Below are 24,086 nucleotides of genomic sequence, written 5' to 3'. Positions count from 1 at the left end.
TGGGAGGCACTTGAAATGGTTGACACTTCCTCCCTCCCTCCGCTTGCCTATCAAGCTTCCGGTTGTAAAAGTCGTTTAGTATGACCTCTCCAGGGTTTTTTTTTTTTTTTCTGTTTGTTTGTTTTTTTTTTTTTTTAAATGTAGACACTAGTTAGATGGGAGTTGAGGGGTGGGAGTGTTTGACTTAAAACTCTGCTCCCAGGTCCTTCTTAGATGACATGGTTATTGGCTGTGGTGACCTAGGGAGGACACAAGGAAGTCTTGGGAGCACTCCCTTGGATCTGCCTCTGCGTCAACAGCTCAGAATCCTTGCCACATTCTTCACCTATCAAAAGCAGTTGATTCTCCTTCCTCCAGCTGACCAGTTCCCCTTTTTCCCTCCCTGGAAGAATCAGGACCAGTCAGATTATACCCTGCGCTCTGTTCCCACAGCACCCAGCAGATGAACTTTGACCCTAATTTACTGGCCCACCTTTGGTTATCCTGTTTCACTCCACTGTGGCCATCTACTTTCTCGATGCCTTTGGGGAAGGGACCCTTCAATATTTAATTCTTGTGTCTCTAGTGGAGCAGCATCCTTGCACACAACAAAATGCTTGATACGTGTCAAATTAATAAATTGATAGACACCCTCCATCCCAGTCAGAGACAAGAGCAGATAGGGTGAATACTGTTCCTTCAGCACAGGGCCTGGGATGCTACAACTACTCATGCATCCTCAGCTTTCTGAGATACATCTGCTGTAATAATGAATCTTGACTATGTGCTTTGCATACTCTCGTCTCTGGGAGAGTGCTGAAAAACCACGCCATTAAAAAAAATCACACTAAGGACTATAAGCCCAGTTTTCAGGATAGTAGACAGCCACCACTAGATTTTCCTAAGGTCTCTTTGGTGTAAAGTATCCAAAAAGGTTAAGAAGTCCCTTGCAGGACTGATCGAATGAAAGCTCACCAAGGCCAGCTGGACTGGGACTGAACGAGCATGTGATCAAACTGGATTCTCTGAATGTGGCTGACATGGGGGCTGACTGAGAAGCCATTGACAATGGCACTGGGTCTTGTTTCGTCTGCATGTCCTGGCTGTTTGGGATCCTAGTCTGTTTGGATGCTCACCTTCCTAGGCCTGGAGGGAGGGGCGGAGGAACTTGAACTTCCCACAGGGTAGGAAACCCTGACTGCTCTTTGGACTGGAGAGGGAGGAGGTGGGGGGAAGAGAGGGAGTGGGGGCAATGGGAGGGTATGGGAAGGAGGGGAGGAAGTGGAAATTTTTATAAACAAATAAAAAAAAAAAGTCCCTTGCAGGGCAATCTGGAGTACACATCACGAGCAGGCGACCACGGACAGCATTGCCGTCAGGCCAGCTCTCCTCTTGGGTTGGGCAAGAGAAGAAGATGCAGTCCCTGCTCTGCAGAGACTTAGAGGGAAAAATCTTCCCAGGATTCTCTAACCCAACCATTACCTAAGCTTTTTCTAGGAGGCTGGCATCTTTCACAGATGTTTCTCTAGACCTTCTGCAGACTCAGCTGGGTCCCACTCTGTGGGAAGGGAGTTTGTTAGCACTGCTTCTTAAATCCCATAAGAAAGATGCAAGTGAGATTTTTGCGTGAAGCATGGTGGCGCCCCAGATATTTGGAAGCTGACACAGAGAGACTGTCCAAGCTCAGGAGTTGGAGAACAAAGCAACATAGTGAGACCTCCCATCTTAAATGAAAAGAATTAAAAAGAAAAAACCAATTGGTCATGGTGGTTTATGCTTGTAATCCCAGCACCTGGTAAATGGAGACAGGAGGGTCAAAAGTTCAAGGTCATCCTTAGCCACATATAGAGGTCTACACCAGCTTGAGGCACATGAAACCCTGTCTATACAAAAACATTTTTAAAATTAATAAGTAATAAAAATAAAAATACTTTGCTTGATTAAGGTTTAAGGTATTATAAAGATGTATTTCTTTTTATTTTTTAGTGTGTGTGGGTATTTTGCTTGCATGTACATATGTGCGCTGTATGCATGCCTGGTGCATATGGAGGCCATGAGAGGGTTCTGGATTCCCAGAACTGGAGTTAGAGACAGCTATTAGCCCAGTTGGACCCACTTTTAAAGAGAGCTCCTTTCCTCTCTCTAGAGCAGTGTTCTCAGCCTTTCTAATTAAGGGGGGGAACCCCTTAATGCAGTTCCTCATGTTGTGGTGAGCCCCAACCATAAGATTATTTCCTTGCTACTTCATAACTAATTTTGTCACCGTTATGAATTGTAATTTAAATATCTGATATGCAGGATATCTGGCTTGCAACCCCCAAAGGGTCTCATATCAGCTTGAGAAGCACTGCTCTAAATTAAAGTAACTTCCTTGTACCCGAAAGTTAGTAGGAAACTCAGTTTCCTGCCACAAAACATAGATCTTACAACGTTTAGCTTGCAGGGCCTCATTTTTATTCTTTGTAATCCTAGTCACTGATCTGCAAATATCCATGCCCTTCCCCTTGCCCATCAGTGTGAGCCCCAGATCCTTCATCCACTGCCCTTCCCCTTGCCCATCAGTGTGAGCCCCAGATCCTTCATTCATTGCCCTTCCCCTTCCCCCATCAGTGGGAGCCCCAGGTCTTTAAAGCTCTCAGGCAGATGCTGCCTTCCCTCACTGTCTACAACTTGGTTTTAAACCTCATGCAATTCCACTTTTTTTGTGGTGCTAGGTCCTTGTGTATGCTAGGCCAACACCCCACCATGGAACTACATACCTAGCCCTAATTCCACATGTTGAACATGTTATAGAACCAGGAATGTTCTTTCCTTTCCACAAGGAGGTAGCAAGACTCAGGCTGCTCCTAACACCTTCAAGCTTCCGGTCTGTACATTTCTCTCAGCTGTTACTGCTGACAACGTTGGCTTTGGCATTTTAAGTCTGTACTACCAAGGAAATTTTGATGATGTCCTGTGTGCTTTGACTCGTAACCATAGGGAGACAGCTTTTCAAGGAGAGTGTTCTATAGAGGCCTAGTGACAAGCAGTGGGCCACACACTCACAGGCATGGGTTCATCCTGTGGACTCGCACATCGTGTCTGCATTTCCTTTAGAAGGCTTTCCTGCTATGTGGTCACCTGCCAGGGATGGGAAATACACTCTCCCCAGGAGCACATTCTGTTTCCAGACAACTAGAGTTGGAGGGCAAAAATGTTCTCTCCTTCGCCTCTCGAACCAGCCACAGCCCTAACTTCTACCTATGGGCCCCTCAGTGTCCATTAGGTCTGTACCCCCCATTCCACACCTTACTTTATGGCTTTCCAACATCTCCAAATGGCTGAACCCCTAACTCTTCGCTTCCCACTCCTTTTCCCTCTTCTACTCCCCTCCCTTTCTCTCCCCTGCCTCCTTCCCTTCCTCTCTCCTTTCTTTCTCTCCTGGATTTAAAAGGATCTTCCCCCCTCCCCTTCCCCCCTCCCCTCCCCTCCCCTCCCCTCCTCTCTTTCCTAATTAAAAGTGAATTCCTTGGGTTTTCCTCAAAACAGCCCAACTCCTCCAGTGGCCTCTGCATCCTGGGCTAAGTCCTTTGCCCTGGAACCTCAGCTCCCCATCACCTGGCTCCCTCCACCTCACAGGAATGTAGGGAACAAAGAATTCCCTCTTCCTCTTAAGTTCACTTTCCTCCTCCTTCTTGCTGTAGCTTTTGTTTCCAAACACTATGGGAAGATAACCCAGATAAAAATGATAAAAAACTATAAAACTACTATAAAAATTTGTATTTATGTTTCCAAAGTTATCATTTTTGACTCCTGAGAAAGTGAGGAAAAAATTGTTGTCAGCCCACTATTTACTTCTCAACAAGTGGAACTCACCTAGCATGTTGCCATTTCTTTACTACTACTGCCACTACCAGTGTGTGTGTGCATGTGTGTGTGTGTGTGTGTGTGTGTGTGTGTGTGTGATTATGTGTACAGGTACATGCACATGTAAACCCGTGAGTGTGGAGACCAGAAGACAAACTTTTGTTACTCAGAAACCTATTTTTGAGACATGGTCTCTGTAAAGGTTTAGGTAAGACACTGAGGCGCAGTTCCTTGAGGGGCGGCAGGGGGGTCTCACGGCTGCTTGATGCCTCTGTGGGTCCCAGGTGGGTGGGAGGCAGCAGGTGAGAGACCTCAGTGGGTCGGTGGGGCAGCTGGTCCCACAAGGAGCTGCGGGGGAGGGGGGTGCGAGATGGATAAACATCTCTGCCAGGCAGAGAAAGTGGGTACAGTTTATTTAGTGGGTTATGGAAGAGAAGAGAAAGGGGGTAGGGGTAGTACGGAGAGAACCTAGGCTGGAGGAGGCGGGATATCCGCTTGGGGGCAGGGGAAGAGGGGTCGGGAGAGGGCGGGGCTTGTCGTTTAAAGGGACAGGGTACACAGGTGACAGACCAGGCCTGCAGATCATAACAGTCTCTCATTGTCATGGAGCTTGCCCATTCGGCTAGGTAGGCCAGCCAGGAAGCCCCAGGGATCTTTGATACCAAGGGCTGGGATTACAAACCTGCGCCAAGCCTGGCTTTGTTCTCTAGGAGTCGAACTCAGGTCTCATGCTTATGCAGCAAACACTTTATTGAGCTTTGAGCTTTCTTTCTAGTCCTACCCCCTTCTATTACTGCTCTCAGATTGCATGAGTCTACTCTTTCAAGAAAATAATTCTTCCCAGAATGCAATTCAGGCAAAACAAGGACTTTCATGGTGTTATCTACAAAGGCTTTCAGAATGCAATAAATCTCTACTAGGTTTGTTTTGTCAATCTCTTTTTGACATTTTTCTATTGTCCTTTGAGCCGTCTTTGTTTCCTAATGGATGTTTATTGACCAAATACTTTACACTCCATAAATTAAATAGTACAAGAGTTCAAAAAAGGTCAGTCTAGAAATAAGAATTTGGTGATTGAAGCTCTTGGGGAGGAGATGGAAAATCTATAGCCAAGTGATCTAGGATACTTTGGGTAACATTATTTGTGGAACAAGGAGAGAAAAAAGATAAAAGTCTTTTTTTTTTTTAAAGTATACGGATGAAAAGTCAGGAAACATGACCTGAAAGAGGAAGCAATCAATGTTTCAAGTGCTTTGGACAGCTTGGGTTTATAAGGGAGGAAATCTGTCCATTGTTGATTCTAAAAAGTCATTACTACCTTGGTAGAACAGCATCTGGATTGTATTAAGACATGGAGACAGACACATTAATTTCTCTTTATCTGCCTTGGGGTGTGTTAAATCCTAACTAAAGCCCATGTTCTAAGTGCTATGTGCAGTCTGATTGATACAGTAAACTGGGGTCAAGGGCATCATACCATATGAAAGTTGGGGAGGAGGAGTATTTTAATTATTGTGTTTTTCGAGATGGTACTATTTAGTACACCATTCAACAGACTCATGTGCAGTATAATCTGTTTTTCTGTCACTTACATGACCCTTCCATCTTTAGCAGCAGAAACTCTTGACTTCCCATCAGGTGCTTACACATAGAGATGTATGTGGCTCAGAATTCTACTCAGTTACAGTGTGTTAGTTCATTTTTGTTCTAGCTTATGGAAATCTTTGGCCTAATTCTGTCATGTGGAATATTAGCTATTCTCCTGGCTTCATGCCTTCCATACACTTGATTCGCTTGTTGTTGTTTCTATTCAAGTTAACAGTAACCTCAAGTCCCACACTCTCAGGCAGGAGCTGGGGGTGTTGGTGGTGGTAGAAGATACGCCTGGGTCTGAGGTCAGCAGGAAGTATCAAAACGTTGATATTAGCAGGCCCGCAGCTAAGGGAATTACTTTGATAGCAGTACTTATTCAAGGAGGGGAAGGGCAGCAGCTAAGGAATGGTGTGGAACCTAGGAGCAAAGCCAAATCACTTCCTAGGTGAACAGATTTAATACAAAGGACAGAGCTAGAATTTAGAGAAAGGATTTTTCTTCCAAAGACAGCAGGTTCAGTGGAGGGAATGCACAAACTGGTACCAGCCTCTGGGGTTTCCACTGGCTTTTATTTCTTTTCCATACACAAAGGCTTCAAAACTCCAAAGGCTTCTGGATAAAGAAAAGCATGACACAAGACAGGTCTCCCAGCTCCTTTCTGATGGCTTTATGGCCTTTGTGCGGGTGCTCAGGTGAGCAACTCTGAATTCACCTCATTGCTTGTTTCTGTCTCATCCCTATTCCCTGCCTATTTTCTAGCAGATGATGTCACATGGAAAGCAAAGAGGAAGGAAAGAGCATGTCTTCCCTGGCTGTCCCATGCAATCATCCAGTTTTATCTTCTATCTGGATTCCATCCAGGATTAGCACCGTGGTGCTAACCGAAGTTGGGGTCTTGCACATGCTAGGTGAGCACTCTCCCTGAGTTACATCTCCAGCCCTTGGGTTTTTAAAACAGGGTTTCCTTTTGTGACTCAGGCTGGCCCTCAAACTCATCCTCCTGCCTCTGCTTCCTCAGTGCTAGGATTACAGTAGCATGGAGCAATGCTTGCCTTCTGATCCATATTATTTTTAACATGTAATATAGCTAAACCTGAAAACAAGACTGAGGACCAGCGAGGATGCAGCCATGACTCTTGGTCCTCATTGGTGCAAAATCTCATAGCCATTTTGGAGAACGGCACACAGTTATCAGAGTTAACTGTCCTGTTACCATCTGACCTAGATATCTGACCTAGGGTGTCTAATAACACCCCTAGACATTTATAGAGATGAAAATTCTTGTTCATATAAACACTTACTTCCACATGCCTGTGATTGTCATCTCTGTAACTTTCTTTTTTTAATACATAATTATTTATTGCCATGGCAAATTATTTGGTTCAAAAATGAAAGGCGTATTCAGGAGGCTTGACCCTCACATTAGTCATGATTGATGAATGTCTATGCAAAACAAAATGCAAGCATTTAGAACAGAAGTCGGTTCCGATAGGACGACAGGGACTGGTCAGGTCAGTCTATATCAGCATTATTTCAAGCATCCTCTCATAACTGAACCATATTTGCATTCATTCAGAATTTAAAAGTTTCTCTGCTGCATACTTTTAATTACAAAGTGTCTTCTGTATATAAACAACATAGGTACATACTGTTCATACTCTAAATAAAAGATAAAGGATCTGTGTCAACTATTATAAAAACTAGACTGATGATTTGGTACAGTAAATGAAATTCCATTTCCATACAAAGGGCATGTTCAGTTTTGCATAGCACGGTAACAGTTTCAGCTACTCCAATGAAATGGGGTCATGGGAGCCAGGCATTCCTAATTCAAATGTATATAAGTATTCAGTGCCATCTTTTTTCTCTTAGCAAGTGTATTTTCCTGACAAGGGAAAGAATACTTGGAGAAGTGTCTTAGAATTTTAAGACAGCTAGAACGATCAGACCACTCCAAAAAAAAAAAAAAAAAGTCTTGAAATAGCTCGCAGCGTGATGATTCCAACGTGATGGATGGACCTGAAGGGTAGAAGATGTACTGAATAAGGAAACGCCATGGACGTAGGAAGAGACATCTGGTAGTATATTCATTCCCGTAGAAACAAACCAAAAAGTGAAAGGGAAGATACACCGGCTCCTTTATTTTGTGTAACAAGAAGAGCTACCTTTAGCCAAGGGTGTTAGCACAGGGAGTCAGTGCTCCACAGCCGCTGAGGAGAACTGGTCGTTCCTACCAGGATATTACTGGTTAAGTGAGTTGGGAACTATTTCTTCCTCTTCTGTTTTTTGGAAGTCATATGGAACGGATATTATTCTCTTCTGAAGTCGTGGGTAGAGTTGACTACCGAGATCATCTGAGCCTACCGGGTTTGTGGTTTGTTTTTCGTTTGTCCTGGAAGGTATGGAAATTTCTCAACGAATGCTGGCCTATTCCGGTTATCTTCTTCACAAGGACTGCTTTCCCAAAGTTGTGAAATACAAAAATCTAGGGCAAGTCATAGTGTTTTCTAATAGTCCTTCTTGTTGTTGTTGTTTGAGTTGTTTCCTACTGGGTACTTTGTTTTGTTGTTTTGGAAACCGGGTCTCTTGTAGCCCAGGCTAACATCTTGCCCACTGTGTAGCCCAGGCTAACATCATGCCCACTGTGTAGCCCAGGCTAACATCATGCCCACTGTGTAGCCCAGGCTAACATCATGCCCACTGTGTAGCCCAGGCTAACATCATGCCCACTGTGTAGCCCAGGCTAACATCATGCCCACTGTGTAGCCCAGGCTAACATCTTGCCCACTGTGCAGCCCAGGCTGGTGTTGAATTCCTCCACCTCCCGAGTGTTGGGATTACAGGTGCACACTGCCCTTCCAGTTCCATGCAGTACTAAGGAAGGAGCAACCCAGGGCTTCCTGCTGGGCAAGCACTACCACCTGCCCTATGCTGCCGACCCCCAGTTTTCCTTCTAATACCCCAGAGGAGCTGTTCCTAGTGTATCTGCTCTTTTCCTGTGTTTTTCTTTTTAGTGCAGTGATTGAACTGAACCCATGTGCTCACCTCCTAGACAAGCACTCTCTCTTCCATCTCTGATACTGTTAACTTGTATTTTCTGTTGCCTCGTTGAGGATTCACCAGTTTTATTGAACTGAAAGCCTGTTCTAGGATTATTAACATATTCAGCACTGGAGGACTGGGCTTTTAGTTGTCAACTTCGAATTTTCTTTGACTCTAGTCCTAACCTTTATGTAAGCAGGAAGTACTTCCCTCTGTGTGAAGAACACTCGATGCTGAGGGTGACAGCCGACACAACCCACTTCTGTCAGAGTTCTCCTGTTCTCTACCAGAACTGTGTTTCCTGGCTGTCCCATGTGAGACTGCCCAGGTGCTTGCTGGCTACCTGAGGAGAGACCCCCAACCTTATGCAACCTTATGTTGTTCTAAGGTTGAGGCCTAACTGCATGGAGCACTGTTTAAAATGGTGACCTTATTTGATGATATGACCCTGCACTAGAATTTTTAATTAATTAATTTCCCCCACTTGATGTACAGTGAAATTACAAAAGCAGTCTCACAAAAGGCAAAAAAAAAAAAGAAAAGAAAAGAAAAAAAAGAGTTTGATTTTTTTTTTCAAGACAGGGATTCTCTTTCTCAGGAGCTATGAAGCCAGTCCTAGAACTTGCTCTGTAAACCAGGCTGGCCTTGAACTCACAGAGATCCACCTGCCTCTACCTCCTGAGCGCTGGAATTAAAGGCACGTGCTACTACCCTGCCTGCCACAAAAGAAAGTTTTGAAACCTCGAGCTCCTAAAAGCACAGACTGAGAAGAGCAGCGGGAAGGCCCCGAGGTTAGTCTCATCTTAAATTCCGTTCTCTCTCACTCTTCCCTCATCACTCATAAAATCATTACATAACAGCCCCTGTTTAACCAATTTTTTTTTAGTTAATAGGCAAATTCCATCTGAAACTGGAATTTCTCATCCAACAAGTCACCTAGAGTTATGCCATTAGTATTTCATACCATTTCTTTCTACTAACCATATGCCGGGTATATAAATATGATAAGATATTGGAAGTCTCCTGTTATGTTTAAATTGCAAAAAATTAAAGTTAAGCATAAGACTGTCATACTGAGCCAAACTGCAGCCAAGGATTCCACGGATGAGCAATGTCAGCGATAGATGCCTTTGTTACTCATCAAATAATGGTGAAGTAAAAAATAAAATCATCGTGGATGGGCACATAATTAAATTCCACTTAGAAATGATTTGGTGTCAAATCAGTGGCTTTTTTAAGTGTAACTAGATAGTGCCCTAGGTAAGTTTCTCACCAATGAAACCGTGACACTTAGGCTACAACAATGAATAGAGCAGTTGTGTTCACTGGCCCGACCATTACCGGGAGCTCTAAGTGTGTTTCATTATGCACTTAACTGACCATGCGAATGCTATCAACGCTAAACTACAGACAGGATTAGTTAAAATCGAGGCAGAAAACCTGAGCATCCGGTATCTCCAAAACATCGCCTGCATCAAACGCTGCTTCTTGTCTGTTCTAAAGATTCCCTGTCCCCAATACAAGCCACCCTACAGACAGTACTGGTACCCACAATAGCCATGTGTTACTGATGGTGGCACATCCCAAAGCTCCTCTCCTGATGTGCTGCCAAGCATATTGCTTCCAAAGTAGCATGAGAAGTCTCTCCACTTAGTCATTGCCCCTCTCAAAACCATGGCTTAGGGAAACCTGCAGTTAAAGAACTTTCCAATAAATAGCCCTACTATTCAACAAATATACTCTGTACTAAGACTGATATACAAACATGCTGATTAAAAATTTTAAAATGGATGGGCCCTTTTCCCAAGGCTGTATTAGCACATAACAAGGCTACCGATGGTTTGTTTCTGAAGGAGTTTGTATTGTGTTCAAGTCTGTTTGTGATAAACTATATTCTAAACAGATGGACTCACTCAGGTTTACACAGGAGACTTTCCTCCATTATTTCCAGACATTGTGTAGGGTGGTTTTGGTTACTTGGCTTTTGGCTATTATCTACAGGTGGGCATGTCAGGACCATAAACTATCTGTACTGTGGGTGAGGGTCCTGATCGAGTCAGAAATGTTCTTCCGTGCTGCTGCTGAGCGACCTGCTGCGGATGTGATTCCTCAGCTGCTCTCTAAGTTCAGGATTCTGTTTTTGGATCTGCTGAGCAAACTGCTGTCCCACTTGGATGAGGCTAGGCAGGTCCGTTAGGCTTCCAGCTCCAGCAGCAGGCCCACAATGGCATTTGTCATCATTCCTAACATTAGCTGTTGAACCTGAGGGTTCTGCATTAAACTTGCAGCCATGGTGATGAAAGCCGGGTTATTTATCACGCTGGCCATGTCAAAGCTCAGCCCAGTTCCTGTAGGACTAGCCACCTCTCTGCTATTTTCACATTTGACTTGTAGGAATCATTTTCAGGCTCGAGATCCAGGGCCTTCTGGTAGCTGGTAACTGCCTCTTCACACTTATTCATGGCAGTGAGGACCAGCCCCATCCCTCCATAGGCCTTGCTGTATTTTGAATCAATTGCTATTGCTTTCTCACCGTCTTTTATTGCGTCTGTGTAGTGACTTAATTTGCTCTGAGCAGCAGCTCTGTCGCAGTAATAAACCGCATTGTTGGGATCCAGTGCTAGCGCCTGTGTGTAACAATCCACTGCAGTAGTGTACTTTTCCTCTTTCATGTGTTGTGGCCTTCCATCTTCCAACTGATCAGCTTTCCCCACATCCTCAGGCACCGAGTTTGTGAGGGGCACGATGTCATTCTTACAGACAGAGTTTGTGAACACTTCTGTCAAAGGCTGTGAAACTGCTGCTTGTGCATCTTCTGGACTAATCTTACAAGCTGTCCCCAAGCACTGAATTGCAACTGCTCCTCTCATTGCCACCTGGAAAGGCATCGTCTCACCAGGCGAGTTAGAGCAAATGTCCAACTTTGATTTGCACCTATTTAAAGCATATCTTCCAAACTTTCTTGTTCATCAGAAGTATATGCATCCATCTGACTTTGTACCTGCAAGAAATGAATAACTGCATAAAGTAGAGGCTTGACTGATGACATTTTAGAAGCTTAAATACCTCCAAGCAAGAGGACGGAGAACAATGGCTGCAGATCCGAGGCATTGGGAAGTGGCACCACCTAGCCCCCCCCCCCCCCGCCAGAACTGGCCACATCTCCCAAACTTCCCCAGCTCCTACACCGCCGCCTCAGCCCACCTGGCTGCCCATCTTTGTAACTTTCAAGAGCTAAAAATACCCTAGATGTCCTTGAGTTAGAGACTGGACAAGAAAGCTGAGGCACGCCCATGTCATGGAACACTACACAACAAATAAAAAGGAAAGTTCGTCTGACAGGCCAGTAACAAGACTGAATCTCAGAGTAAGCTGGAAGAGTATAAAAGACTAGACAACACAAAAGCCTACATACTATGTGATGGGTTTTACATGGTGTGGGGAAATCTGGCCATCAATCTGGTTGTCAGTTTCCTTGAACTGAGACATACATAGGACATTAGTAAATTGCACCTCTGGGTGTGTCCACAAGGTATGTCTAAAGACAACTGATTGGATTGTGAAGTCTCTAATTCATTCATTCATACATACATACATACATACATACATACATATATATACACACGCATGCACACACACACATATGTATTTGGGTTGAATTTTTCGTTTTGTTTTTTGAGACAGGGTTTCTTTATGCAGTTCAGCTATCCTAGAACTCACTTTGTAGACCATGCTGGTTTCAGATTCACTGAGATCCGCCTGCCTCAGTCTCCCAAGTGCTGGGATTAAAGTCATGCACTACCACCACCTGGCTTGAGTTGTTTTTTACTTTTTTTTTTTTTTTTTGAGATCGGGTTTCTTTGTGCAGTCTTGGCTGTCCTGGAACTTATTCTGCAGGCCAGGCTGCCCTGTAACTCAGAGATCTGCCTGCCTATGTCTCCTAAATGTGGGCACTGAAGGCATGTGCCATCGTTGCCCAGCATCTAATAAATATCTTAACACCTACATGGATTAAAATTTTGAATTGATTACAATGTGGAAGGTGGGGCAAAATTGCAGGAAAAGGGCCACTGGAAGTCTGTCTTTGGGGACTAGAACTTGACATGTCCCCTGTTATGGTTCTGTCTGTTTCCTGTCAGCCATAGGTAAGCTGCTTTACCTTGTCACCCCTGTCGCAATGAACTGGAGCTACTAAGTCCATGAGCTCAAATGAATCTTTCCTCTCATTCTCCCAAGTGTTCTGTAACAGCCGTGCAGAAGCATCCACTCCAGTGTAGCAGGCATCTTTCTGTCACACTGATAAAACGCCTCCACCAAAGACAACTTAGGGAAGCGTCTGATGTATGTTTCCAGAGAGCACAATGTCCATAAAGACGAGGAAGGCGAAGGTACAGGAGCAGGAAGCTGAGAGGTCACATCACAACTGCACACAGGAAGCTGAGGACACAGGAAGTGAGGTAAGGTTATAAACTCTCAGCCCACCGAAGTGAGGTGCTTACTCTAGCAAGGATGCACATTTAGAAGGCTCCCCAAACAGCACCACCACCAACAGGGGACCAAATGTGCAAATACAAGAGCCCATGGGGAACACTTCTCATCCAAACCATCACATACAGCGAGGAAATGTAGATGCAGTTGGGATTACTGTGAAAGGTTAGCTGTGAAGTGACACATGGGGAAACTTCAGGGGATGATTAAACTGTTCTATGGATTGGCTATAGTGACTGCAGTATGATTGTGCAGTTGTCAATACTCATTAAACTATGTACTAATAAGGTTAAAGGGTCTAAAACTATCCATTCTTCTCATATGTAAATTTTACCCCCATAAATATAAATTATTTTTTTCAAGATAGGGTTTCTCTGTGTAACAGCAGTATCTGTTCTGGAACTTGCTCTGTAGATCAGGCTGGCCTTGAACTCACAGAGATCCACCTGCCTCTGCTTCCTGAGTTCTGGGATTAAAGGCATGGCCACCATCACATCCAACCATCTAAAATGTTTTAAATAAAATGTTTTAAAATATTTTATATAATACATTTATTATTTGAAAATTTCATACATGTATACAATGTATTTGATCATATCCACCACCTGTTCCCAGAAATCCTCCTGGACCCACCATACTCCCCTCCCAACTTCTTTTCTTCTTTTTTAAGTAACCCAATGACTCTAATTAGTGGTGTCATATAGAGATACCTATGGGGACATGGTCAACCGACAGGGGTCACAACGGCACAGATTCTTCCTTCTGTAACGGGCATCAACAGCCAGTAACTCCTTAGCGAAGGGTGTGTCAGTCTGAGTCTCCCCCCCAAAATAGTCTGAACTGCTCTAACAATTGCTAATAAGAAATCATTAACTATATTATGAAACAATTATGTCATCTGGCATTAAATAGCTGTTTTTGGGCTTCATTATGCGTTTTGTCTGGTCAGCAGCATATTAATAGTCTCTTTTGTGAGGGAGAAGAGCTTACCTTAAAAATCCACCGTCTTTTTGTTCTTCTGTTTTGTTTTGTTGATCAGAGTTTTGAACACTTGACCACCATGTCCAAGCTTCAAGAGTTCTGGGATCCTAAACATGTGCTTCCATGGCCTACCTGTTCTTGAGTTATAAGCCACCAGCCTCCTTTTGTTCTGTCCTTTACACCTAAGGGCATGGCTAGACTCTAGCAGTAGGACACACTCATGAATTCCAATTCCAAAGGCTGGTAGGAGTTACCAATGGTACATCCACTCTTAGTGTGGTTGCTCAGCGGAGGGACAGCCAGCCCTCACAATGGCAGTGACAGATGTCTGGCAGCTGCATGCATCCTCTAGAGTTGACAGTGCAACTTCTTCAAGCCAGGATCTTGGGCTTTTAAAACACATGTTCACATTCATTTTAATTTGAAATTAATTTATTTTAAAAAATATTTATTTATTTATTATATATACAATATTCTGTCTATGTGCATGCCTGAAGAGGGCAACCAGATCTCATTACAGATGGTTTTGAGCCACCATGTGGTTGCTGGGAATTGAACTCAGGACCTTTGGAAGAGCAGGCAATGCTCTTAACCACTGAGTCATCTCTCCAGCCCCTGAAATTAATTTCTTAAACTATCAAATAGTTTACAGCTAAGAACGATGGACAGAGTAAGCATTACAAACCACGTTTCCTCGAGACCCTTACCATGACTCTGTCATGAATATGCTACTACCTTGAACCATCAATGAGGTAAGTGGCTTTGTCCTAAGGAAGACCTTCACCTCACTATACCATACAGGAGAGGGGTGTCATTACCACAGCGAGATACAGCCTGACTCACTCATCTACATGAAGTGGGCGCAGAGTCTCCATGCAGACTGCAGGGGAGAGAAGAAGGACAGTTGATCGTGTTCTCTGCCTGCATCCTCCAAGTTCACAATTGTCACAAGCGCCCAGAAAAGCCACCTAATCTCTGCTGTGCTATTTTATTTTCAACATGCAGAGCTTTAGGGTGTAGCAACTTTAGAAAGATGTGTTAAATTTTAATAATGTGGGAAAACCACAGTCATGTTTTAAAAAACATCATAAGATTAAATATACACATGAACAAAATCGTGAAGGAAGCTGTGAAGTGGGAAGGACAGACTGCACCACGGGGACGTCTTTAAATGGTGGTTGTTGCTTTCTGCGTCTGCCACTCTGTGTCGTGTCTCACAGTGAAGATTGTTACTGTCTGTACTGGACAATTGGTGTGGGAGAATTGTCTGTATTCTGTCAGTCATGTATTTTAATAAAACGCTGATTGGCCAGGCAGGAAGTATAGGCGGGTCAACCAGACAGGAAGTAGAGGCGGGGCAATGAGAATAGGATAAGGCTAGGGAGGAGGAAACTCCCTCTGCCTGCCACTCCTGTGCAGATCACGAAGAGGCAGCATGTAATTTGCCCAGCTGAGAAAGGTACGGAGCCATTATGGCTAACATAGATGAGAATAATGGGTTAATATAAGTTATAAGAGTTAGCAAGAAGCCTGACCTAATGGGCCAATCAGCTTTATAACTTATAGAGATCTCTGTGTGATTGATTTTCTCTTTGGGGCATGCCAGTTGTGGGGTACCGGGCGGGACAGAAACCCCAACAAGCCGGCCCCTCATGTTATAGACAATGATGTATGATGGTCACACTTTGGGTTTTGAATGAGTGAGGATTTTATTAGATGTATAGTATGCCAAAATAAATAGTAAGCGATAACAGATGATATAGATATCAAAATATTAGATCAAGTGCTCAAAACAAGCAGTAGAAATCAATGCGGGAAGTCTGTTAAGTCAATTAGCTGATGTCTCCTTGGGTGAGGCCTCTGAGGAAAAGAACAGGGAACAGAAGAAAGGCAGGGACTGGAGAGATGGCTCAATGGTTAAGAGCACTGGCTGCTCTTGCAGAGGGGCTGGGTTCAGTTCCCAGCACCCCCTCAGTGGCTCACAACCACCAGTAACTCCATTTCCAGGATCTGGCCTCCGTAAGCATCAGGCACACACATGGTCCACAAACATACATGCAGGCGCTCACACACACACAGGAAGCAAAATAAATCTTTAAAAAAATATATCAGGAACTTTGCAACGTCAAATCAGGAGCTGATAAACACCCAGCAGAAACTGACTGAGGGAGCCCCTGTAGGGCAGCCAGCCTGAGTTTCCCACAAGCCCTTGGCAGAGCAGGTTCCATGAGGTGAGGGGACCCTGACAACAGCAGCAGAAGTAGACGGGGAATCTGAGGCAGCCATTTGGACTGAGATCTCTTTCTGGGTGAACACTCTCTTTCACTCAAAAGCACCTTTCGATCATGGGAAAAGCAATAGTAACATTTGTTGGAAAGGGCTTACCTTCTAGCCATTTTTAAGGGGGTCATATTTTTATTCCTGGACTTTCCCCCTGACACAGAGTTTAGGGGGCCAGCCTGTCCCCAGACAAAGGCTTTAGAAGGACACTTTAAGGGAAGCACGTTTGGATGTGAGTTGGGAAGCTGTGTGCAACCCTGCTTCCGGAACCCACTTCTCAGTGAGCGTAAACAAACACAGCTTACCAATATAATATACGTTGCCATATCAAATCAGAAAAAAAAGAACACTCAAAAATAATTAAAATATAAATTTTGCAAAATTGTCCTGTTTTCCCAGAATCCCACCAGTTAAGGGATTCTTTTGGTGAATTTTCTCACAGTCAGCACCGTTGACAACAGTACACAAGGAGGAGTCACCCATAAGCAGGTAGAGGAAGGCGTGACAACTGAGAATCAGCTCCATGGGGTAGCGATGCAGCTTAGTGATGGAACACTTGCCTAGGGATGCATGAGGCCACGTGTTACAGCCTCAGCCCTGTGGAAACAAATGGCAGATGGACATGCGGCTTCCTGAGGAATCATTTGACAACACTATTCTCAAAGGGCTCCTCTGCTCTGCTCTTCGGAAGAAGGGGCAAAAAGAACGTAAGAGCCCACAGTCGAGAAAGAGTGCCGTGAAATACCCGTGGACATGCCACAGCCGCTGCGCTCACAAATTCATGGCAACTGTGGTAACTTCCACAAGACCTGCCCAAGATCAAGCCAGTTGTAATTCCTGCATAGATGGGAGACGGGCTCATGGGGGAACAGCTGTAGTTGAGGGTAGTTGAGGAGCTAGCGGCAGTTGATGGCTTGGAGCGGGGAGGGAGGAAAGCATAGTCATTTTCTTTGGGAGTAGGTTATCCATGTTCCAGTAGATGGTCTCACACCCATGTGTATGTGGACAGCATTAATTGGACTCAGTGAACTACTATTATTGTTTTTTTTCTTTGTTTTGATACAGGGTTTCTCTGTGTAGCTCCTGGCTCTCCTACAACTTGCTATGTAGACCAGACTGGTCTTAAACTTGACTCACCTGCCTCTGCCTCCTGAGTTTAAATGTGTGCACTACCACTGCCCAGCCAGGGAATTCTTATTTTAAAAAAAGAAAAAGAAAAAAATGAAGAGGACATGAATTTGGGAGGGGGAGCCACGGGGGAATTGAAGGAGGGAAGTCAGGGTAGATGTGATCAAAATTCTTTGTATATAACTAAGAAAATTTCAAGAAATGAGTAATATATTTTTAAAATGTGGACGACATTCTGATGTAGCCTTAATCTTTTCTATGAAGATTTCTCTGCGGCACCTTCCAAGCCACTTTGCTGGCACTCTCCTACCATGGGAAGCCAGGCATCCGAACCTGACAAGGTATGGCAGACTGCCCAGGTGGGAAGAAGAAATGCCCGAGTTGTGTGTTCAGCTGTGTACTGCTGAGGACTCTCCCAAGAGGTCTGCTAGGAAAGACGCTTTAGCCCATTCCCGTTCCTTGATACATTTTAAGAAATCAAAACTACAGGAGGGCCCATCCTCAGAAAGTGTGCCATGCCACGCTGTGAAAACACAGCAGATGGCATTTGAAGTCTAAAGAACATGCTGAGTTTCAAATACTTCACCTGCATGTCTTTTGGTGTCTAGATGGTATTTTTTATGCCAAATAATATTTAAAGCCACAAAAACAGAAATTTGTTCTTGCTAGGGAAAAAGTTACTTTAAGATAAAGTTACTAGACTCTATTAAGGAGATGGGATAAAACATACAAGTCAAAAGCAATAATAATAATAATAATAATAATAATAAAACAAAAAGCCAAACCAAATAAAATAAAAACATAGAAGCAAAAAGCATTTAAGTGCATTTATATGAGCAGAATAGACAAAGACAATCTTTATATTCAACAAACCCATAAAAACTAGAAGGATATTCCTTTAAATCTCTTCCTCCTAGTTACAGAATACTTATTATGGAAGCAGTGTGACTTTGTCACACTTAATTAAAACTGGTGATCCTTTATGAACAGCTCCGACCGAGAATCTTCTTGGAAAAAGATTCATCCAGAAACAATAACATTGCAGCAGAAGCCTTGAGAAAGGAGATGGTCACATTTTAGATTTATCTCCTTGACATAATTTGGGTCTGAAGTGTCCCTTAAAGGATCACATCTCGATGTATTAAGGGTTTGGTCGTCAGTTTGTGGTATTCTTGGGTGACAGTTAAACTTTTAAGATGTGAGCCTGTTTGGAGTAAGTTAGGTCACCAAGGGCCTGGCAGGGAGGGGATATCGAGGCCCCAGCACTTCGTAGGTTCTTTGCTGTCCTGGTACCATAAAATGAGCACCTTGTGCCTCACCCCACTTCCCAGCCACTGGCCCCAAAATAGCAGAGTCAACTGTTATGGCCATATCTGCGAAGTCCCCCCAAAACCAACAAGGAGACCGAGTGCCCTAAGTAAAAGCAAAGAGCCTTTAGTTTATACAAGTTTGCAAACTCGGGTCTCTTTGTGTGTCCACTTATTGGAATAATCAGAGAGCCCTGAGCTCAGTTAGAGTTGGATTTCTATAGTAGTAAAGGTGGTGGTGAGGGGTTTCTAAGGTTCAGGACCCCTGATTGACTGACATTTGTCTAGGGGTGTCCTGGTGAGTGTATGATCCTATGGTGGAAGGTAATCCTATCTACAACGGTTGGAACGCTAGGCATTTCCTTTGGATGGGTTGTTCTTGGGTGGTGCTCAAGTAATCTCAGTTTATGATCCTTCCTGCAACCAGGTATTGCTTCAGGGTAAACTACTGAGACTCAAGCCTCCATTATACTTATTGATAGTTGAGTCCTACACTGGCAGGTGATAATGGTTGGAAGAACTTCCTTTGAGTGGTCTGTTTCTCCTGGCTGGCTCCTACACTTCCCCTTTCATAAGCACCAATGACAGGACCCAATCATAAGTCCTGCTCATGGTTTTAAGGAGGTATTATTGGGACCTAAGAACTACTTTAGTTAATAAATCCATTAATTGACAACTCTGGGCCTATTTTTCTGGTATATCAATGGGCACTATAGGTAATTATTTTGTCCCCTATGCCAGGGAGTTCCCCCTTGTCTCAGCATTTCAACCTGTTCTGGGCAGGGAACATGGGACAACGTGTTCCTTTCCACAACTACTTCAATGTCAAGCTGACATTGGGGTGTTGTTATCAGGGTCCAAGCAGGTTGAAAGGCTAGCCAAAGGTAGGGAGGGAATTCAGGCAACGGGACACTCATCAGACTCTGCTGAAGGAAGGGACAGGGAGCATTCATATCAGCTGGACTGGTCCACATCAGCTTTCAGAAAGTCCAGGGCTCACCGCCATTCAGAGCCAGCTGTAGTCAGCAACTGATGCTTAGATGTGTCTACCAGCCAAGTGGAAGCCTATTGAGATAAGTTTAAACTAGGAACAGAAGTTAAAATTTATGTATTTAAAGGAAAAATCCATATTGTAGAAAAAAGCAGATAACAGGTGTCTATAAACAGAAGGAATAGACTCATACCGTTGAGTTCTTAGAATTTTGGCTGGAAGCATGTATATTTTTCTATTGTCCAGAGAACCATGTATGGTTGGACAGGGATGCCTTTGGCCCAATGAGAAACACCTTTTTAAACATATTTAAATAAATATATGTTTAAAAATTTAAACATATTTAAATGGCAACTAGAATAAATCTAAAATCTTGAGTTTGTGACCCAAACAGTAAGTAGCCATTGCTCTATCAGCTTATTAGAACCATACCATAGAGGGGGGAAAATCAGAAACATGTTTTATATCTTAACATGTATTTACATCTTAAGTCATTTTAGACCCTCAAAAGTTATGAATTTTTATATCTTCAGACCTTAAAACATTTTTAAGAGACCTAGTAGCTTTAGAGCTAACAAGCTATCTATAGCTTTGTAGAAGGATCTGGATAACGTTTGCTACTAAACTGACATTATAACTGCCCTAGCCATCAATACTATCAGAGGTCCCAGAAGGAAAAATAATATATCTGAGTACAGACCAAGTAGTTTCCAAATCTATTAAAAATGACAGGGACCACAGTTCCCATATACAGTTAGTCATACCCATAGCATTAGAGGCAGACGTATATAAAAGAACAGCCTTACAGTCTTAGCCAGGCCCAGAAGGTGGATTTTTTTCTTTTCCTGTGGAAGAGGGACATGGAAAAGATTGACCTTATTTTGTCTAGGCAAAAGTGGTGCAATCAATTCTCCAGTGTCCTGCTGTTTGTCCACAGTCTGGATCAGGTCCTGGCAGCAGGTGTTGCATTGGGGCATCTTGCCCATTGGTCAGCGTCGTCATAATCCAGGTGGATACATCATGGTGTCCCATAATCTTCTTTGGAGATCTTGGGTTACTGCTAGGATCTCGGAGTTTCTGTCTAATATAATAAGCTTTGTAATCATTATTTTAAATGTCATATTTTTCAGATATCTGAAGTATGGGGGCTGCCTAGGTATATCTGATTAGACAAACTTTGTCTCCAGCTATTTGTTTTAAGTTTGACTTTGAAAACATATAAAGGGAACTAAATAAGGCTTATTCCTGTAATTAATTATATCAGTACTTTAAAGATGACTCACTTGTATTTCCCAACAGTCTACAATAGTTAGCAGCTTTCACAAGACTAGAACGACACACTCTGTAATGATTTTAAATTGAAGCTAGTAAAGAAACTGAATTAGTCATTCCGAGCATAAAAACAGAACAAGTTTGTATCTAGCTGTTAATGCTGCCTCCTGCTAAGGCAAGGAAACAGTCCCAGGGTGGAATAGGAGAAAGAGGGAGTCTAAGAGCTAGCATTGTGGACCTGAGACAGCCAACTCCACAGGAGCAGGTACAGGGGAGCAACTGCTGAGCGAGTGGGCCAGAGTCAGAGACTGCTGCGGGTCTGGGCATGGATCTGGGACCTTTCAGGGAGCAGACCTGAGTCAGGACTCCTGTGGGTCTGGGCATGGGTCTGGGACCTCTGAGGGAGTAGACCAGAGTCAGAGACCTTTGCAGGATCAACCCCAAGACAGAAACCTTCACAGGAACAGATCCAGACCAGGGACATTTACAGAAACAGGTCTGAGCCGGCAGCCTAGACCAGAGCAGGCCTGAGACAGCAAACTTCACTGGAGTGGAGCAAACCCCAGGAGCACTGAGCGACCTCCAGGAATGCTGAGTGACCAACAGGGTAACTAGAACCCTGGCACTGACTGTACCACGAGGAACAACCATCTGAGCCTTGGATCCACTGGCACCTAGAAGATTAATCAACAGAATCACAGACAGTCCCAACCACACCAATTAGAGGAAAAAATGAGGAGACAAGGTAAGAACACATGCAATACTACAAAGAACAACATGACATCAGTAAAATCTAGAGATCCTAAAACAGCAAGACTTGAACAACCAAATACAGATGAAACAGAAGAAAATGACCTAAAAATAACTTCAGGAGAATGTTTGAGACTCTTAAAGAGGAAATGAGAAATTCCCTCAAAGAAATGGAGGAAAAGACAAACAAAAAAATTTGAAGACATCAGTAAATCCTTAAAAGAAAACCAAGAAAAAGCAATCAAACATATGAAAGAAACTATTCAAGACTTGAAAACTGAAATAGAGACAATAACGAAAACACAAGCTGAGGGAATTATAGAAACAGAAATTATGAGAAAACAATCAGGAACCACAAATGCAAATATAAACAGCAGAATACAAGAGATGGAAGAGAGAATCTCAAGCGCCAAAGATACAATAGAGGAAATAGACTCATCAGTCAAAAAAAAAAAACATTAAATCTAACAAAAGCTTAACACAAAATACTCAGGAAATATGGGACAACATGAAAAGACCAAACCTAAGAATAGTAGGGATAGAAAAAGGAGAAGTTCTGGTGTGGGAGAATTGTCTGTAATCTGTCAATCATATTTTAATAAAATGCTGATTGGTCAGGCAGGAAGTATAGGCTGGTCAACCAGACAGGAAGTAGAGGCGGGGCTCTGAGAACAGGAATATTCTGGGAAGCAGGAAGCTCCCTCTGCCATTCCTGCCCAGACCACCGAAGAAGTAACATGTGAGCTGAAAGCTGAAAAAGGTACCAAGCCATATGGCTGACATAGATCAGAAAAATGGGTTAATCAAGATGAGAGAGTTAGCTAATAAGTTAATAAGAAGCCTGAGCTAATGGGCCAATCAGTTTATAATCTTATGGAGTCCTGTGTGTGATTTCTTTGGGGCTTGCCGGTTGTGGGGAACTGGGCAGGACATAAACCCCAACAAGTTGGCCTTCATGTTACAAAGTTCAACTTAAAAGCACAGAAAATATATTTAACACAATCATAAAAGAAAACTTTCCCAACCTGAAGAAAGATATGCCTATGAAGATATGAGAGGCATACAGAATACTATCTTGGCAGGTGTGTATCAAGTTGCCCTGGGAAAGCTGCCCTGGGCCCTACATTTTCCTCCCCTTCACAAGTAGCAGTGACAAAACCCAATCATGGGGCCTTTCTGTCCAGGAGCTCAAGGGGGTGATACTGGGACCTCAGTACCATCAGTCGATCAATATTGACCCATTCTCAAACAAAAGCCATTAGTCTGTTGATAAGGCAGGGGCCAAGAACTGAAAGTAAGGTGGTTAACCAAGAAGACCAGTTGAACAAGTTTCATACCATCCAGCTTCTGCATGAATGTTCTGTTCTCTATCATTAATCTGCTTCCTGAACAAGGCCATTGGATCTCTAATTACCCCAGAGTGATTGACATAGAAACAATATTCTTTCCCCAGAAGAGAGGTCTAAACCTCTTAGTATCAATACAAAAATTTATGACTTGGTTTATCCAAATAGCTTAAACCCTACAAAGTTAGCAAAGACAAGGAGGCTAAACATACACTTTTAAGCCTGAATAGATCTTGAGCAAGGAAATACATTTTAAATCCATTAGTTAATATTTAATGATTTGACCTTTTACTATAGTTTTCTATGTTATAGTGATCCCCCATTACAAATTTTTTCCTGTTGTTATTTTACAACTGCAGTTTTGCCTATGTTGTGAAACTCAATTCAAACACCTGACAGGCAGGTAGTTCTAGACTACCCCTGTACAACAACCTCCAAGAGATTGAGATTTATAGGCTTGGCTGCTGTTCCAGACCCTCTATCAAACTGCTTAGGTCATTGTCTTCTGCATCACAAGAAATGAACATTTCCATTTCTGGTTAGCTTTTGGTGCTTATGGTTCTGACCCTAATTTTTAGCCTTTTATTTTAAGTTCAAGTATTAACAATATAAGACATTTTATAAGCATAGATGTCCCACAGGCTTATAAATTTATTTAATTTTTAAAAAAAATTAATTGTTCTCACAAGGTCTGTAAAGACTTTTGTTGGGATTTTGATGGAAATTGCATTGAATCTATAGATTGCTTTTGGTATACATAGAACCCCAGTAGCACAGACAATAAGTGCAACAATTAATAAATGAAACCTCCTGAAACTGAGAAGCTTCTGTAAAGCAAAGGACACTGTCATTAAGACAAAAAGGCAACCTACTGACTGGGAGAAGATCTTCACCAACCCCACATCAGACAAAGGTCTGATCTCCAAAATATACAACGAACTCAAGAAACTAGACTTTAAAATGCTAATTAACCCAATTAAAAAAAATGGAGCACTGAACTGAACAGAGAATTCTCAACAGAAGAAGTTTGAATGGCCAAAAGACACTTAAGGTCATGCTCAATCTCCTTAGTGATCAGAGAAA

At 43.1% G+C, this 24,086-nt stretch overlaps 1 pseudogene; it reads right to left on the bottom strand.

The window, feature by feature from the left end:
• Nucleotides 1-10,516: 10,516 nt before the first annotated feature.
• Nucleotides 10,517-11,403, bottom strand: LOC125398343 (small glutamine-rich tetratricopeptide repeat-containing protein beta pseudogene; annotated as a pseudogene).
• Nucleotides 11,404-24,086: the final 12,683 nt, after the last annotated feature.

Source organism: Myodes glareolus, chromosome 5, assembly GCF_982192425.1.
Source record: "Myodes glareolus chromosome 5, mMyoGla1.1, whole genome shotgun sequence".
NCBI classification, from domain to species: domain Eukaryota; kingdom Metazoa; phylum Chordata; class Mammalia; order Rodentia; family Cricetidae; genus Myodes; species Myodes glareolus.
The sequence above is the reverse complement of the archived record's forward strand: the minus strand, read 5'-3'. Positions and strand labels throughout refer to the sequence as shown.